Raw genomic sequence first — 19895 nt, forward strand, 5'->3', positions numbered from 1 at the left:
TCACAGGTGTGAGCTGAGCTAGGTGTGGTTTTATCCCCTGAAAGGAACTGCAAAAAGCTATCTTCCCTCATTGATAACGACAGCAGAACAGCCTGGGTCTACTGAATTTTATGTTGTTTTTATGCGGCACTTGTTTGTTTGGGTACCTGCAGAAGGCCTTAGAAATATACACAAAAGTCCTTAAGACCTTGATCAGACTCTGCGTTAGTCCTGCAGCTCAGGTTTTAAATGACGCTCTGGCTGCACTGGAGCATGAATCAGTGTTCAAAGGGCAACTTAATGACCCATAATTTGCAACACCACTTGACATGAGTAACAGCTGAATCTCAGCTTAGCGAGGGAAGGAGCTGATGCCAGATCAGGCCTGATGAAGGAATTGACACGCTTACTAAGTTAAAAAACAAAGCAATCTATTGATCCTGATCACAAGGGTCCAAAACCCATTAAGGAAGCAAGTTCAAAACTTGCCCTACCCAGTTGCTGAGTATGTTCTCCCTTCTCTTAGCAGTCATTTACGGAGGAATTATTCCTGCCGGAATTCCATCTGACTGTGCAAGGTGAGGGAGTTCAATTATTTAATCATGCCTGTGCTCTTGACTTGAAAGGCCAATGCTAGCGCTCATGTGCTTTCTGTTTAATTTATACCAATACTTAACCTTGTTGGACTGTTCTCTTGTTTGCATGTCTGCTGGTCATGGATCCTGAGTGGAATGGATTGCCCCTGCATTTTCACATCGGCTGAGTTTTATGGGTCTGACCTTGGACTGCTGGCTCTGAATTTGAAAGCTTTGGGTTCATTTTTTGTGTGCATTTCCACAGATGCAGAGAACTTTAAGGATGGAGGAAAATTAGAGGCTTCTTTAATGCATCCTCCTGTTGCATGGCAGATGAAATGTCATGCTTTCAGCAGGAACCTGCAGATATGTAAGTGGGGATTACTTGTACATTCATCCTATTTTATTCTCCTGACTCCTTCCCTAACCACCTGCTAGTGTTTTAACTTTTGTATTTGCTCATAATTTTGTTAACAATGTTGAGAGTATTAGTTACAACGCAAACATCCTTTTCCTTCTTCAAATGCATTCTTTCTTCCTCTGAGCCTATAATAAATAGCCTGGAACCCAGAACAGCCTGTGTGTGGTATTTTTGGCTAAGGAAGGTGGAATGAGAGAACTGGGGGAACATGGGAACCTGGAGAACAGAACTGAGGGGCTGGAAGGATACTGGGTACTAGGAGAAGGGGAGGAAGATTAATGAACTGAGAGTGTGATAGAATTGATGAGGGAGAGAGAAACACTGGATTGGGGAGGGGGAAAATGGATCAGAGAAGGGGAGAAAAGCTGCATGGTTGGGGAAATCGATGGAATTGGTGGAGTTGTGTAGTGACTATTTTGAGACTTTAAATTTATATACATGAATTTTAGACAAATACCTCCAGGCTTTTTGATGACCCCCTTGGAGACTTACAGGGATGGTATGTGGGTCCAGCATCAGCTTTATCTCTTGGTTTGAGAATAGGTGAAAATCAAGGTGGGTTGTTTTAACGGAACCATTTTCCTGTCCTAAGTGACTGCAAACAATATTCTCATGCCAGGGAGGTAACGAAGGGCAGAGATTGTTTAGATACAGGAGTCAAACTTATTACCCGCTGCTCTTGGAACAAGAACACAAAAATTTCACAGATGTGACCATTTCAGAGATAAGGTCAAGTCGACTTATGAGCTTTATTTGGGCTTATGAATTACTTGTCATTTTGTGTAACTGACAGGGATATTGCATATTTATTTCTATCCTTCTGTGCAATGTCTGCCACTCTCCTAGAATGTTACTGTTGCAGGGTTTTCAAAAACAGCAAAGTCTGAAGAATAAAACTGCAACATTAAATGAATTGAGCTCTTCTTCCAACATCTTGCACAGGCTAATAGTGGAATGAGTGTGGTTCAGTCTAATCATGGTAATGGATGCAATGTAAGAACGTGAGTCAAACAGGATAGAAAATAATAATATGGGAATAATTTAGTAGCAACTCTTACAGCTAATTTGCACCCAACATGTAAAAGAGGTGAGAGGGTTCCTTGACTGTACTGAAGTATACATTACAAACTTGCCGAGGCACAACTGTGCCATTGTAGTGCTTCTGGTGAAGATGCTGTAAGCTGACGGCAGCTTAATAACTCCACCTCCAGGAGAGGCAGTAGCTATGTTGGCGGGAGAAGCTCTCCTGCTGACATAGCACTATCTACCCCAGCACATAGGTCTGGGGTGTGGATTATTCAAGCAGTTAGTATGCAGCAAGTAGATGCTGGCTGTCAGATCAGCACTGGATGGCTCAGCACAGACTGAGATGTTTTGTTGAGTAACACACTCCATTTCCTTCTGGGACTTAGCTACATCACTTGGGCTGTGGATTATTCACAACCCTAAGCAATGTAATAATACCGAAATAATTCTGTAGTGCGTACCAGGGGTGTGTTTTCATATATTTGTGTGTTCATGTCTATAAATTATGGAACAGTTCAGAACAGAGCTAAATCAGGTCAGTCTACCTCTTATCTTTTTCTTTAAAGTTTTTTAAATTATGCCGTTTAGTTTGCTCTGTGCATAAATAATTTTATAAACACACTCATCCAAAGCAGAGAAGACAAATACATGTTCTCCCCCTCCCCCACGCAAGAAGCAGATGTTGGGGCTACAAGTGACTAGCAGGTTCACAAATGCAGCTATTTCGCTCTTTCCTACCATGCCCATCTCAGTAGACTCTGATGATACACCATGTAAGGCCCTGGGATCCCTGGCCTACAGTTGTCTGCATAGCAGGCCAGCAGCAAACCAGACTGATTTATGTCAGAACCCTTCCTGTGCTTCATCAGAAGTTTGTCAAACCTGGGATGTTTCTGTGACACATGTTTGGGTTGGATTTATTGGCATTTCCAACCGGCTCTAGCTTAGCTCCCAACTCTGCTGCAGACTTTGTGTGACGTTGGTCAAGAGACTTTGGGTATATCTACACAGCCAAATACGTGCCTGGACTAACCTCCCCAAGCTGGCCGAAACCCGGCGAGCATGGGCAACAATAGTAATAACAATAGCGAAGACAGTGCAATAAGGGCTTCAGCATGGGTAGTCCAAGCCTGGTGCAGGTCCTAGGTACATACTCGGCTAACTAGCCCACGCTGAAGCCTGTGTTGCATTGTCTTCACTGCTATTGTTAACTCTGATAACTGGATTCAAGCTAGCTCAGGTATATTCAAGCTAGCTGTGCATTGTTTTTGCTGTGTGGACATACCCACAGTCTCTCTGTGCATGGGGTTGTCATCAGTGAAATGGGTACAATAGTAATTCCTTGCATGTGAGGATAAATGCATTCATGATTGTGAAGTGCTCTGCAAATACAGTGATGGAGCCTCAAGAACCTAGCAGGTTCACAAATACATTTATGTAGCGGTTTTCTCCCAGGCTCATCTCAGGAGACTCTCAGCACCTAAGACGTCTGAAACACATTGGCTTCCAAAGCTAAATCCCAGAAGGAAACGGAATGTGTAACTCAGCATAACATCTCACCCTGTGCTGAGCCATCCAGGGCTAATGTGACAACCAATGTCTACTTGTGGCATACTAATGCAATGTGCAGCAATGCCATTTGAGAGTTTAACTCAAAGTCAACTTTCAATCATCAGTTTTGCCTTTCTGATGTGAAGATTTTCTTTCCAACTGGGCCTATTTGCGTAAATTGCAAGCAGCCCATTTGGAATCTGACTATTTTTTGCAGTCCTAGGAGAGCAAGGTAGGGGTTTTATGGAGTGAGCTCTCAGGTAGACACACACATTTGGCTCACAGTGCGCTGAGTTATCAAGTTTCTCCAAGGGCAACCATGTATCTTCTGTATCCAGAGTCAAATTATATTTGTAGTGTATTTGCTAGTGTATTTGCTAATTGTATTTGCTAATGTAGTGCCAATCTTTAAAAAAGGGAAGAAGGAGGATCCTGGGAACTACAGGCCAGTCAGCCTCACCTCAGTCCCTGGAAAAATCATGGAGCAGGTCCTCAAAGAATCAATCCTGAAGCACTTACATGAGAGGAAAGTGATCAGGAACAGTCAGCATGGATTCACCAAGGGAAGGTCATGCCTGACTAATCTAATCGCCTTCTATGATGAGATTACTGGTTCTGTGGATGAAGGGAAAGCAGTGGATGTATTGTTTCTTGACTTTAGCAAAGCTTTTGACACGGTCTCCCACAGTATTCTTGTCAGCAAGTTAAGGAAGTATGGGCTAGATGAATGCACTATAAGGTGGGTAGAAAGCTGGCTAGATTGTCGGGCTCAACGGGTAGTGATCAATGGCTCCATGTCTAGTTGACAGCCGGTGTTAAGTGGAGTGCCCCAGGGGTCGGTCCTGGGGCCGGTTTTGTTCAATATCTTCATAAATGATCTGGAGGATGGTGTGGATTGCACTCTCAGCAAATTTGCAGATGATACTAAACTGGGAGGAGTGGTAGATACGCTGGAGGGGAGGGATAGGATACAGAAGGACCTAGACAAATTGGAGGATTGGGCCAAAAGAAATCTGATGAGGTTCAATAAGGATAAGTGCAGGGTCCTGCACTTAGGATGGAAGAATCCAATGCACCGCTACAGACTAGGGACCGAATGGTTAGGCAGCAGTTCTGCGGAAAAGGACCTAGGGGTGACAGTGGACGAGAAGCTGGATATGAGTCAACAGTGTGCCCTTGTTGCCAAGAAGGCCAATGGCATTTAGGGATGTATAAGTAGGGGCATAGCGAGCAGATCGAGGGATGTGATTGTTCCCCTCTATTTGACACTGGTGAGGCCTCATCTGGAGTACTGTGTCCAGTTTTGGGCCCCACACTACAGGAGGGATGTGGATAAATTGGAGAGAGTCCAGCGAAGGGCAACAAAAATGATTAGGGGTCTAGAGCACATGACTTATGAAGAGAGGCTGAGGGAGCTGGGATTGTTTAGTCTGCAGAAGAGAAGAATGAGGGGGGATTTGATAGCTGCTTTCAACTACCTGAAAGGGGGTTCCAAAGAGGATGGCTCTAGACTGTTCTCAATGGTAGCAGATGACAGAACGAGGAGTAATGGTCTCAAGTTGCAATGGGGGAGGTTTAGATTGGATATTAGGAAAAACTTTTTCACTAAGAGGGTGGTGAAACACTGGAATGCGTTACCTAGGGAGGTGGTAGAATCTCCTTCCTTAGAGGTTTTTAAGGTCAGGCTTGACAAAGCCCTGGCTGGGATGATTTAACTGGGAATTGGTCCTGCTTCGAGCAGGGGGTTGGACTAGATGACCTTCTGGGGTCCCTTCCAACCCTGATATTCTATGATTCTATGACATTTGATTTAAAGCCCAAGACATCTTGGTGCTAAAGAGGAGTATGAGTGCTAAAGCAGGAGGGGACTCAATTTGACAGAACAGATGTTTCTATTCCTATCTTACCTGGTTGGGTGACAGACAAGTTCTAATCCATCCCCCCCGACTATTCCATCCCCTGAAAATTACTGAGCTAGCGCTCTACTGAAATGACACTTTTTCAAAATTATTTTCCACCTGGCAATGTTAAAGGGGCTATTTTGGAGGCTGCACTGGAACTGGGATGACTTACGCAGTTAGTAACATGGGCTCATTGACTCATACCCAGAGGTTTCATTTAAAACTTGGGAAAAGTTCACAAACGGCACAGCGGAGAGCAATCCCTCACTTTGCCACTGTGGAAAGTGGGGCTGTTCTGTCAAGAGAGAGTGTTCGTGATCGGTCACAGCCTTTATTTTAGCCTGTCTTATGGGCATTTACTCTAGTGAGCGCTCCCATTGACTCATAGAATCATAGAACCGGCCCCAGGACCGACCCCTGGGGCACTCCACTTGACACCGGCTGCCAACTAGACATGGAGCCATTGATCACTACCCGTTGAGCCCGACAATCTAGCCAGCTTTCTACCCACCTTATAGTGCATTCATCCAGCCCATACTTCCTTAACTTGCTGACAAGAATACTGTGGGAGACCGTGTCAAAAGCTTTGCTAAAGTCAAGAAACAATACATCCACTGCTTTCCCTTCATCCACAGAACCAGTAATCTCATCATAAAAGGCGATTAGATTAGTCAGGCATGACCTTCCCTTGGTGAATCCATGCTGACTGTTCCTGATCACTTTCCTCTCATGTAAGTGCTTCAGGATTGATTCTTTGAGGACCTGCTCCATGATTTTTCCAGGGACTGAGGTGAGGCTGACTGGCCTGTAGTTCCCAGGATCCTCCTCCTTCCCTTTTTTTAAAGATTGGCACTACATTAGCCTTTTTCCAGTCATCCGGGACTTCCCCCATTCGCCACGAGTTTTCAAAGATAATGGCCAAGGGCTCTGCAATCACAGCCGCCAATTCCTTCAGCACTCTCAGATGTAACTCGTCCGGCCCCATGGACTTGTGCACGTCCAGCTTTTCTAAATAGTCCCTAACCACCTCTATCTCCACAGAGGGCTGGCCATCTCTTCCCCCAACTCTTTTAAAGCTCTTGAAGCTTGAGGAGTGCTTAGGGCAGCTCGGGGGGATGGGCGTGCACAGGTGGCTTTAAGACACATTTTTGGCCCCTTGCCCTCGGAGCTGGTCATTTGCTGTGGTGGTCCACAACAGACTCAGGGCTGCTCTATTTTACACAGGTGCCAGTGTGGCCACAAGGGGCCACTCTAGAAGCTGGGGATTTCTGGGGTACAGGGATAATCTAGCCATGTCCTAAGGACTAGTCACAATAGCATAACTAAATTACACTGGCTTGTAATGGGAGCAACACGTAGTGATGAACCAGTCGCAGTGGGTTTATCTGTTGGCATAAGACAACAGAATGAAGCCCAGGATTATCTTGGTTTGTGCTTTCTCCATCTATTCTATACATTTTATTGCACAATTATATTTTGCCTTTTGGTATCCATTCTATCATACTACCTTAGTGCCATGGCAAATATCATTTTATGCAGCCCATTTATTATGAAGGTCTATTTTTTTATGATTATATATATTATGCATGGCAGCAAACTCATTTACTCAGGTCAAGAAGGCCCCTAATACATGCCTGTGTTGTTTCTTTCATTATATTTGTATTTCACGTGTCTTAGGCAGACACATTTCATACATCTTAATTATCTGATTATCTTCCAAGATGTAGATATACTTCCTGTCTCCAAGGAGGGGAAAGGATGTGGGGAAGGAGATGTGGACTATGAGAATAGATGGAAATAAAGGAAGTCACACCTCACATCAAATTGTTTTCACATTTCCTTCTGTATTGATTTTTTTTCAAAAGCTGATTATTGTAGCTGCTCTGCAAGCCAGTCTCATTAGGAACCCATTGATTGTGAAGCCTCATTATTGCTCCAGATGTTGGGACTCGGAGAGAATAGATAAGGGGAAAAAATTAAGGCCAATATTTTATTACTTTAATGTTTGTTGTGCTCTTTGGGCTCTTCCTAGATATATATTTTTAAAGCTACAAATTAATTATCGTCTTTACACAATAACTTCCCTGCCTTTAAAAAGGTCAAAGAGGGAATGGATGTCTTTTCCATCATGAAAAGCAGCCTGGGATTGATTGAAATGGTGAAAGCCCATTCGATTCTTTTTACTGCAAAATGGATGCAGTTTTAATGGCTTCCCCTGCTTATCTATGCTGCAAAGAGCAGAAGCGCCATCGTTAACTTCGCAACAGCACTAAATGTCAGTCTACTGGACCATGTCCTTCTGTTGCAAAGTTCCTCCTTCATGTGGCTACCTGGGCAGGCAGGGGGAGCCTTTCAAAATGTTGTGAAAATTATGGCTAGTTCTATTTTCCTGGGCGAATGATGTTGTTTGAATCCCATCTGTCCACCCAGTGAATAGAAAAGATAACATTTGCTTAGGTCCTCATTCAGCAGAGCACTTAAGCATGGGCGTCAGTGCTTTGGGACCAAACTAGTGAGGTACTTATCTGACCCTCTATAATATCTGAGTGCCTCACCATCTTTACTGTATTCACCTTCACCTCACCTCTGTGAGGTAGGGCAGTGGCTATTATCCCCATTTTACTGAGGTACAGAAAGAGTAAGTGACTTGCCCAAAATTTCACAAGGAGTCTGTGATGGTCCAGGGCTTTGCACCTGGGTATCCTGCCAGTGCCTTAACCACTGGACCATTCTTCTTTTCCTCCATGGTCATTGATGATATGGCGTTTGCACAGGAGTTTTGTGCAGCTCAGCTGTTTCTTTTCACTTGGTGGTTGGAGAGCCATGTATTTGGTTTCAGTATAGGTGGCTCTGCAGGCCCTCTCCCTCTTCCCCTGGGGTTTGCTCTAAATTGCAAACACATCCAAAATTGAACAGTTTGATCCAGCAAGCTTCTGAGTTGCCGGTCCTGAGCTATTTCTGGGCCATCGGTTGGGAAGCTAATGGGAACCGAGGGCGTTCACCACCCTGGAGGCTTTCAAAGTTTGGCGCTTGAGTTTCTGCTGCTGCCTTGATGTAAATCTGGTGTAACTCCATTGAAAGAAATTGCAGCGTCCCATCTTTTGGCCCAATCCTCCAATTTGTCTAGGTCACTCCGTATCCTATCTTTACCAGTGAGTTTGTATGAAGTGTGTGACAAATGTGCAGGTTTTGCAAAGGCTGGTGTATGTCTACTTTCCATTGATGAAGTGGTGAACCAACTCATAAATTTGCACTGCTCACCTTGACTTGGCTGAAGTACCCACCCCTATTTATGGGACAAACAACACAATGATGACAGATCCAGACACCATATTAATAGCAGACATGCCAACTCTGGTGAATTGATTGCAAGAGTTGTGATTTCTGAGTAAAATTAAGCCTCACTCATGATCTTGCGATAGAACACTCAGATGTCAGGATATTTTTTCAGCCGTGGCACAAATGTGTTTCCAGTCAAACAGGAGTTACCTCAACCTAAACAAAGGAATATGGTTTCTCCACCAGGCCTTTAAATCCAAAGGACTTTGAAAGCCAATGAGAATTCATTTAGATATCAGATAAACAAAGCTATCAAGCTAATAAGTGGAGGGAAGAAACAGCCTGTCTACACCCCAGCAGGGAAGAGAAAGTTCATTTGAGATCTAAAGAAGGGGAGGGACAACCCTCAAATAAGCAATTGAATCAACTGGAAAAAAAAATCTGACATTTGAGCATTTTAAAAGTGAGGCTTCATTTTACATAGGCCATGTCTACACTAGCGAGCTTACTGCAGCATAGCTGCATCATTTCAGCTGCGCCGCTGTACAATCACTTGAGTAGCCACTCTGTCGATGGCAGAGAGCTCTCCCGTCAACATCATAAAACCACCTCGTTTAGCTAACGAGCGGCAGTAGCTGTCTCAGTGGGAGAAGCTCACCCCCGCAACATAGCGCTGTGCACACTACCGCTTATACCAGTGAAACTGGGTGTGTTTTTCACACTCCTGAGTGACACAAGTTTTGCCACCATAAGTGGTAGTGTAGACATGGCTTTAGAAATCCTGTCAGCCACCCCACCTGTAAGCCCTGGGTGGTTTCTCCCCTGCCAGCCTGGGAAGAAGGAGAGGGGACCCCACTGCAATCCCCACAGGACTGGGGAGGGTGAAGAACCTGAAGGGGCAGAGGTGAGGCTGAGGGCTGCAGGGGGTCTGAATTGAGGAGAGTGAGGGTCGATGGGGTTGGGGGGCTGCATTGATGGTGGGTTCTGAGCAGATGGCATGAGTTCTGGGAGGGTGAAATGAGGATGGTAGGGGGCTGAACTGGTGGGGTAGCGATGATGGGGGCTGAACTGAGGGGGTTGAGTGGGGAGATAACTGGTGGGGGACAGGATTAATTGCTGGCAAAAGACGGGCAGATGTGTGGGGGAGAGCTCCTGCAGCAGAGGACAAAAATCACCTTATCCAGTACATGTGGGAGAGTGAGCAACACTAATTGTCACATGCACACAGCCTGGGGATGGGAGGGGGAGTTCAAAAGCCAAGATACTGACCTAAAATAGGAGAGATATGATTGCTCTCTATAAATATATCAGAGGGATAAATACCGGAGAGGGAGAGGAATTATTTAAGCTCAGTACCAATGTAGACACAAGAACAAATGGATATAAACTGGTCACCAGGAAGTTTAGACTTGAAATTAGACGAAGGTTCTTAACCATCAGAGGAGTGAAGTTTTGGAATAGCCTTCCAAGGGAAGCAGTGGGGGCAAAAGATCTATCTGGTTTTAAGATTAAACCCGATAAGTTTATGGAGGAGATGGTATGATGGGATAACATGGTTTTGGTAATTAAATATTCATGGTAAATAGGCCCAATGGCCTGTGATGGGATATTAGATGGGGTGGGATCTGAGTTACCCAGGAAAGAATTTTCTGTAGTATCTGGCTGGTGAATCTTGCCCATATGCTCAGGGTTTAGCTGATCGCCATATTTGGGGTTGGGAAGGAATTTTCCTCCAGGGCAGATTGGAAGAGGCCCTGGAGGTTTTTCGCCTTCCTCTGTAGCATGGGGCACGGGTCACTTGCTGGAGGATTCTCTGCTCCTTGAAGTCTTTAAACCATGATTTGAGGACTTCAATAGCTCAGACATAGGTGAGAGGTTTTTCGTAGGAGTGGGTGGGTGAAATTCTGTGGCCTGCGTTGTGCAGGAGGTCAGACTAGATGATCATAATGGTCCCTTCTGACCTAAATATCTATGAATCTATGAAAACCACAATATAATATATTTTTAAAATGTCATGATTTTTGGGCCAATCCCATGATTATTGATCTCTTGAAGTTGGCAATACTGTAATAGTCACCAACGTGCATACCCACATTTGTTAGATAGACATTCGTGTAGTGTGTCACTGCAGAACCGGAAACCTAAGGCAACATTTAAAAATCTTGCAGTGTTTGCTGCCGTTTTCTCTTTAACCACACTCACAGTCTCCGAAAGTCAAACACTAGTCACTGCTTGTTTATGTATACACCTTATCCCAGCATTGCTTCTTGGAATGGCATGTGTGGTGTTATACACCAGGGAGAGCTCAGCTCAGTTTAGCAGGGCTGAAGTCAATCGAGGGTCTGACAGCATAAAGAACACTCTGCTTGTTATCTCAGAGACACTCCCGCTTAACAAGCAGCAAATATGTGGTGTAATTGCCACATCATATGTCTCTGCAATGCAGACCTGGATTTCTGTAATAGCCACCCTGAATTGTATTATGCTGTATCAGTTATTCAGTATTCCAGGCCTGTTCCTTCCTAACCATTATGATTTATCTGTGCCTTTCATTTTCTTTATTGACCGCTTTTTTTTCCCCTATAAGGTTACTGTGGCAACAGGAGGAATGGCCAGATATCTTTTTTGTCTGTAGCATCTATAGGTATCAATATGTAGCATTTATATGCCATAGAGATGTTGATGTATAGAACCAAACTCTACAGTAGAGAGGGAAGATGTTAGAGAGTAGGAACAGGCAGCGTTGCTATTATTTAGCAGCATTCACAATTAGCAGATGTATGGGTGTCTTGAGCCCTGTCTTAAACACCACTTTTCCTGAAGGCTTTCCCCAGGTCTGTATTTTAGATTCACCCAGCACTTATGCTGACACCACAGTTCATTACTAAAAGAAAAGCAGCACTGTTGGGATAGCCCATTTGTTACCGGAGACATGGAGATTCTCAGAAAAAATATTTCCCATGTTGCGCACAAAGGGCCTGACTCTCCTTTTGAGCTTGTGTAAATGAGGAGTGCAGTCAGTGGAGTTACACTGGTTCAAATGAGGAGAATCTGGCCCACATTCGCTCAAGTGGCTTTACGAGAACAAGGGGGGGTCATTCATTGGAATTAATGGCAGGTAAATGTAGAAAGAGTGAAAGAGAAATTGGCCCCACGCATTGTGGAATTCACTGCAGTAGGAGGTAAGAGTCAAGTGTTGCAGCTGGATTTTTAAAGCAGCTGGTTGATTTTTATGGCCAGCAATAATCAACTGATAATTTTATGACTAATAACAATCTACCTCATAAAATCAAGGTAAATCAGATTTTCATGCTACAGGGCATTAAGGAGCCAATCCAACTCCTGTTTAAGTTATTGAGGGTCTTTACATTGACTTCAGGGCTCTTTGATCAGGTCGGAATGGATCACAACAGGGGTCAAGGAAGACTATTTTGCTCTCAAGGAGAGCACTGAAAAAATACTTTTAGAGCAGGACCAGTTTCTTTGACTTCCTCTGTTCATAGCTCTTATATAGTTGTCTTCATCTGTAGATTTCAAAGCCCTTCAGAAAGGAAACTAGTTGATTGCCATTCAACAGATAGGGAAAAAGATGAAGTGACTTAATCAAGGTCACCTACCCAATCAGTGGCAGAACCGGGAGTAGACTTAGGTCTCCTACCTCTCTGTCCTGTGTTCTGTCCACTGTCCTTCCTGTCTCCATACCATCCTTACTGAAAAGCCCTATAGAACGGGATAGAAAATAATAACCTTTCCATAAGACTTTTTTTGAGCTAAGTAGATAACTGTGTGGGAATTTTAGAGGGCATTAAAAATAACTTAGAAAAGAGATCATTTTCTATTGGAGTCTCTTGTTCTTGAGTCACTTCAAGAGAACCCTATTGGTTTCATCTCTGAGAGGAAGGAGGTCTTGTGACTAAGACAATGGTATGAGACTCAGAACACCTGGGTTTGAATTTTGGCTCCCTCACAGACCTTGGACAAATCACTTAATCTCTGTGCCTCAGTTCCCCATCCATGAAATGGACACAATGATACTTCCTTTCTGTCACATCTATTTAGACTGTACACTCTTCAGTGCAGGGATTAATCCTTTGTACAGCTTTTGGTACAGCTCTAGGCACCATAATATATAATACTTGTATATTCTATAGGACTTTTCTATATGGGTGGGTAATAGCAATTCCAGGAGGCAGGATCCAGCACTTGATGGATCAGTGTTCTGAGTCTTTACAATAAATCCATTATTCCTAAAGCAAAGAAGTCGCCTGCTTGTTGATGTTGTATAATGATGAGATTTTAACTGACGATGCCATAAAATAATGAGAGCTGGCAGAACGTTCACCTGCATGGGGAAGAGCATGTCAAAGTCCTTAAACACCCTGTGCTTGGACATCACATCAGCTTACTGTGACTCATGCCTTAGTAGTCTATCCTGTCGTCAGCAGGAACAGCAGTCCCCCTGCAAAGTGAAGGCTCTCCAGCCTCCTTCAGTCTTCTCTTCTGACTCACCAGCTTGTTTGCTCTGTGGACACATACTGTGAATGATAAAATAGAAGGAAAAGCCAGGGACAGGGTTTAACGCATTAGCACAATTTGAAAATTAACTTGTGTCTTTGCATCAGCATCCTAACTGGGATTTTGCCAGGCTCTGTCATGCTTTCACTTAGTTACTTTGTGCTCTCTCTCTCCCTCTCTGTATAGGGGACTCATGCTGCATTGACAGCCCGGCCTACAGTTAGAGAACAGCTACAACAGAGGCAGCTGTTGCTGGGAGTTTTGCAGTACCCAGAGGCCCAGCTGATACTGGGGAATCTATGTGCTAAGCACTGTAGAAGTAAGGCATGATTCTTACCCGAAGAAGTTACAATGTGAATAGGTAACAGACAAAGGGTGGGAGAATGGCAATGTTACTGTCCCTGTTTCACAGGGGGGTAGCTGATGCAGAGACACTGAGGCCTGGTCTACACTACAGAGTTAGGTCGACGCAAGATGGCTTAAGTCAACCTAACTGTGTCAGTGTCTACGCTGCAATGCTGCTTCTGCCAAAGTAAATGGCCTGCTATGCCAACATAATAACTCCACCTTCACGATCTCGATGTAGTTAGGGCTGTGTGGACACTGTATTACTTACATGGGCTGACAGCTGGACCCTGCCCCCTGCCTTGACACCTACAGCCCAAGCTGTCAGCCATGTGTCAGGCTCACAGCTGGGTTCCCCCAGCCATGGTGATAAAAGCCAGGTACTAGGCTCACAGCTGGGCCCCAACCCCAGCTTGGGCTGCTGGGCTCCAGTTGTCAGTGTCCCACAATGCCCTACTTCAGTCAGTGGAAGCACTTCTGAGGTGGACGTGCACTGCCAACAGAAGGAGCATAGTGCGGATGTGAACCACCACTTTCATTACTGCGGGGGCTGTACGTCAACTCAACTGAATGTTGTCGTGAACACAAGCCCTAAGTAACTTGCCCAAGGTCACACACCGTGAATGAGTGTGGCAGAGCCAGAAACTGAATTCACATCTTTTGAGTCCCAGTCCAGTGCCATAGCCAGCCTTCCTCTCAACAGCTATGATCCCTAGTTTACACATGGGGAGTTTATATAAGTCGTCCACCTACAAAACACATAATGAGTCAGTAGCAGAGCAAGACGCCTAGTTTGCTGCTCTAACCGCTAGGCTATATTGCTTCTGTGGGAAACAGTTGTGCGGGATAGCAATGGAAATTTAAGATTCCCTCACTCTACCCCTGACAATATTTGATCAGAGCTATGAGTTTGTGTATACACTATGTAGATTCAGTAGACAAGTTGGTGTCTGAGTGTTGGGGAAAGCTAGCAATATCTGATCATGGACTCTTACCAGAATTGTCATGTTTACTGAGTCATTTATAAGAGCAAAGCAAGCCAAGTGAAAAACACACTAATACATGGAATTATGGCATTGTTATTCCCAAATGTGAACGGAGATTGTGATGGGGTGCACTTGCCCCACACTGGAGACGAAGGGGTTAACCTGCACTCTTGGCAGTGGAAACCACACCCCCTCAACTCTGGTGGGCATGCTGCAACTGGGGAACTGGTATAAAAGGGAGCAGAGCAGCTCAGTTGAGGCTGACCACTGAGGAGGGGACGCACCTTGCAGGTGCCAGTCCCCAGCTGCGGAAACCAGAGACTCTGAGACCCAGGAGGACATCCAGATCCCTGCGGGCACCCAAGGAAGGTTGGAGTCGCTGGAAGCAGCATAGGCTGAGGAACCTAGAGAACCCGGAGACACCCGGACAACTGCATTGGGAGACACCTAGGAAGTGGCTCAGGGGAAACAGACGTGGGACTGGTTATAGAACCGGACATTAAGTCAGCATGTTTTGGTCAAATCCCCGCTGACTCAGTGGCAAACACACTTGCCACTGCCAGGCCCTGCCTAGGACCCAGTGGAGTAGGGAGGGCCTGGGTTCCCCTACCCCAGCTACCCCCCATGCCTCAGCTGGTGGCCTACTTCCCCGACTGGACATTAGGCTGCACAGCCCTGCGGAGAAGGGCAGCCTCATTAACTATGGCCAGCAGGCCGCACAACCCTGTGGAAAGCGACAGCCTTATTGATTCTGGCCATTAGGTTACACAGCCCTGCGGAGGAGGGCAGCCTTATTGACTCTGGCCATTAGGCCGCACAGCCCTGCAGAGTAGGGCAGCCTTATTGACTCTGGCCATTAGGCCGCACAGCCCTGCAGAGTAGGGCAGCCTTATTGACTCTGGCCATTAGGCCCTACTGCCCTGAAGAGAAGAGTAGCCAGGCAGACTCAGCCATGGGACTACAACACCCTTACCCTGCTCCAATGGGGAATGAGGTGCACTCGCCCCGCGGCACAGCTGGATAGCCTTCGTCTAGCTCCTGTCTACGTACATCAGTAGAAAGGCCAAGCTGAATGGGTGTTGAGATTGAATGCGCTCTGATCCCTTAGACATCCATTCAGGTAAGGGGCAAAGCACATTAGGGATTCTATACTAGTCATCCTAATTCTGTGTGCCATTTACACCTTTGGGGAGTACAGTAAAGCAAATGATTTATTATTAATTACAATAAGTAATCAAAAATAGCTCTCCCAGAAGAAGGAACCACCTGGGAATATAGGCCCAGGTGCTACAGAGCAAAATAATGCCGAGATGCCACAATATAAATCCATGGTACGCCCACAGCTTGAATACAATGTGCAGTTCTGATTGCTTCATCTCAAAAATAGATATAAGATTGGAAAAAAGTACAGAGAAGGGCAACAAAAATGATTACGGGTGTGGAACAGTTTCCGTATGAAGAGAGAAAAATACTGGGGACTGTTCACCTTACAAAGAGATGGCTAAGGCGGGATCTGAGGGAGGTCTATAAAATCATGGCTGGTGGGGAGAAAGTAACTAAGGAAGCGTTATTTACTCCTTCACATAATACAAGAACCAGGGGTCACCCAATGAAATTAAGAGGCAGCAGGTTTAAAACAAACATAAGGAAGAACTTCACACAACACACAGTCATCCTGTGGAACTCATTTCCAGGGGATGCTGTGAAGGCCAAAAGTATAACAGGGTTCAAAAAAGAATTAGATAAGTCCAGGGAGGATAGGTCCATCAATGGCTATTAGCCAAGATGGTCAAGGATGCAACCCCATGCTCTGGGTATCCCTAAACTTCTGACTGCCAGAAACTAGGACTGGATGATGGGATGGAGCACTCAAAATTGCCTTGTTCTGTTCATTCCCTCTGAAGCATCTGGCACTGGCTACTGTCAGAAGACAGGATACTGGACTAAATGGACCATTGATCTGACCCAGTATGGCCGTTCTTATATTCTTAAGCTGGTCAACATTTTTTCACTTAAATAGTTTTTTGATGAAAAATAGCTTTTTGACTAAAATGAAAACTTTTACTGGGCAGTTTCATTTTGGTCTAAATTTTCTGATGTTTTAATAAAAAACTGTAAATTGAAAATTTAACATTTTTTGGATGAGAGAGGATTGGCAAACGTTTTATGGTTTTGGATGCTAATTTGTTTTAACTAAAAATGATGTTTGATAACCGAGATTGCCATAAAAGATAGTAGGATGGTGCATGTGTGTTTGGCAGTCTGTCCCAGAATAAAATGGCTCCTGATTTCAGGAAGTCCTTAGAGCAGTGTTTTATCAAATTTTCAAAAACTAAGCCCCTCCTTCAGGAAAATGAAATCATTTGTGCCCTCCATGTAACCTTGTCATATAATGTGAAAGACCTATCCTTCTTAATATATACATCTTCCATGCCCTCTCCCCTCCCCACCACTGTTTATTGTTCTGTGCCCCAGTTCGTGTTAGTCTCCATAATATGGTGGTACTTCTACTTTCTTATGTGTTTTGATCAGCAGTGAAAGAGTTAGCAATGCTGATATTTAAAGTATCAATATTCACTTCTCAGTTAGCACCCACTGAAATGAATGGAGCCACTCACTCTCAGAGCTATTGTTTCTGGCTTTCTGCAAATTCAGGCAGACATCTCTGTACAGTTTAGCACTTACCTACACAGGAAAATGAATCCAGAATATGGTACAGTGTGGAATTCAAGTGAATTAACTCTTTTGAGTAACTGTAAAAGCATCCACACATTCAATTGATCAGGAACAGTTAATCCAGAATATATATTCTGGAATAATCCCTGCATACACTCACTTCATTTTTAGAAAGTTTCCTTGACAACTAGAGAATTCTTCATTTTTTTAATGAAAGCTGGAACTAGAGTGAAACTGAGAGCCCTGTCTGTGCCCCAGCTAGTCCTTTGTCCCTCAGATAAAAAGACTTAGGGGGCTGGAGCACATAATTTATGAGGATAGGCTGAGGGAACTGGGATTATTTAGTCTGCAGAAGAGAAGAATGAGGGGGGATTTGATAGCTGCTTTCAACTACCTAACAGGGAGTTCCAAAGAGGATGGATCTAGACTGTTCTCAGTGGTACCAGATGATAGAACAAGGAGTAATGGCCTCAAGTTACAGTGCGGGAGGTTTAGGTTGGATATTAGGAAAAAACATTTTCATTAGGAGGGTGGTGAAGCACTGGAATGTGTTACCTAGGGAGGTGGTGAAATCTCCTTCCTTTGAGGATTTTAAGGTCAGGCTTGACAAAGCCCTGGCTGGGATGATTTAGTTGGGGACGAGGTCCTGCTTTGAGCAGGGCGTTGGACTAGATGACCTCCTGAGGTCCCTTCCAACCCTGATATTCTATGATTCTATGACTTGTCCGACATTTAAAGAGAAACTTCCTTAGAACTTTAAAGATACAGTCGACACAGAACAAAAGCATGACAGTTACATAGCTCAATACACCATCTATCTTATTTCAGCAGTTCTCAAAATGTGATAGTTTTGTTTTGAAACAGTGTTTCGGGGTTAGAGTTGTGGGGTGATGTATGGGGATTATCATCAATGGCAGTGACATTTGAGGCATTGTAGTAGTTTTTTCCCCATAATTGCTCTTTGATAGTTATGCCTTTTATAATAGTTAAAATAAATCAGAATGATTGGATTATTATTTGTATTATGGTAGTGCCTAGGAGCTCCTGGTATGTACCAGGATCTCACTGAGAATCAGGAGACCTTGGCTCCATTTCTGGCTCTGTCCCTGACCTGTTGGGTAACTCTGGGCAAGCCACTTTCCTTCTCTGTGCCTCAGTTTCACCTCTGTACAATGGAAAATACGGTCTAGATAAAATTACTAGAAGGTGAGTGTGCAGCTGGTTGAAAGATTGTATTCAGAGTAATTATCAATGGCTCACTGTCAAACTGGGAGGGCATATTTAATGGGGTCCCTCAGGGATCAGTTCTGGGACTGGTACTATTCAATATTTTCATTATTGACTTGGATAATAGAGTAGAGAGTATGCTTATAAAATTGGCAGAAGACGCCAAGCTGGGAGGGATTGCTAGCACTTTGGAGTACAGGGTTAGAATTCAAAGCAATCTTCACAAATTGAAGGATTGGTCTTAAATCAACAAGATGAAATTCAATAAAGAGAAGTGCCAAGTAAGTCACTTTGGAAGGAAAAAAATCAAATGCATAACTACGAAATGGGGACTAAATGGCTAGGCAGTAGTACTGCTGAATAGGATCTGGGGGTTCTGGTGGATCACAAATGGACTATCAACCAACAATGTGATGCAGTTTTGAAAACGGCTAATAATATTCTGGGGTGTATTAACAGGAGTGTCAAATGTAAGAGATGGGAGGTAATTGTCCCACTCTGCTAAGCACTGGTGAGGCCTCAGCTGGATTGATGTGTCCAGTTCTGAGTGCTGCACTGTAGGAAAGAAGTGGGCAAATTGGAGAGTCCAGAGGAGAGCAACAAAAACCAGACTGATGATGAAAGGTTAAAAAAACCTGGGCTTGTTCAGTCTTGAGAAACGAAGACTGAGGGGGGGCCTGATAGGAGCTCAGGCACACACCTGGTTTTCACCCTTTCATAAAAGATACTGAGATCCTTTTATTTCAGAGTGTTCCTATAATCTCCATTTGGGTCCCTATGGCTATGTCTACACTGCAAAAAATCACCCACAGCGGCGGTCACGCTGTCTGGAGTGGTTCATGACCATGAGTGCCTACCTCAGGCAGACTGTATAAAACAAGGCAGACACCCCAAACTAGTGGTATGTTCTATACTTTGTTTTCACCACCACAGTAACATATGCGAACTCCTGGATCACTATAACAGTCTTACCATGGAAGCACAGACAGTTCCCTTAGTTTGTCAGTGTGTAGCTAACGTCTATGGCCTTGGCCAGAGCGGGCACTTGGTTTACCAATGTCACAGCAGCACATCTGAGCCTGAGTCTAGAGACTCAGGTATGTGCAAGAGGACTAAAAATTGCCATGTCTACATTCTCACTTGGGCTCTGAAATGCATGTTCCTCCCTGGATTTCAGAACCTGAGTTCCAGCCCAAGCAGGAATGTCTACACAGCAATTTGTACCACAATAGCACAAGCCCAAGTTGGTAGACTTGCTGTCATGATGTGTGTGGTTCTTTTTACAGGGTAGACATACCCCAAACGACTCCAGTTATAGAATATTTAACCAATCAAGTGATCTTGAATTGGTTTTATGCCTGTGTATCACCAGTGACTTCAATGGACTTACAACTGGTTTGCACAGGTGAAACAG

The 19895-nt window shown here is 44.4% G+C and overlaps 1 long non-coding RNA gene across 1 annotated transcript in view; it reads left to right on the plus strand.

Moving 5' to 3' along the window:
* The first annotated feature begins 699 nt into the window (after positions 1 to 699).
* The window catches only part of LOC141988050 (uncharacterized), a 44728-nt gene continuing 25532 nt past the window's right edge, over positions 700 to 19895 (plus strand). Inside the window, exon 1 of the long non-coding RNA XR_012639640.1 lies at positions 700 to 924. This is a non-coding gene — a long non-coding RNA (uncharacterized LOC141988050). The remainder of the gene's footprint in view (positions 925 to 19895) is intronic.

Source organism: Natator depressus, chromosome 5 (genome assembly GCF_965152275.1).
Source record: "Natator depressus isolate rNatDep1 chromosome 5, rNatDep2.hap1, whole genome shotgun sequence".
NCBI classification, from domain to species: Eukaryota; Metazoa; Chordata; order Testudines; family Cheloniidae; genus Natator; species Natator depressus.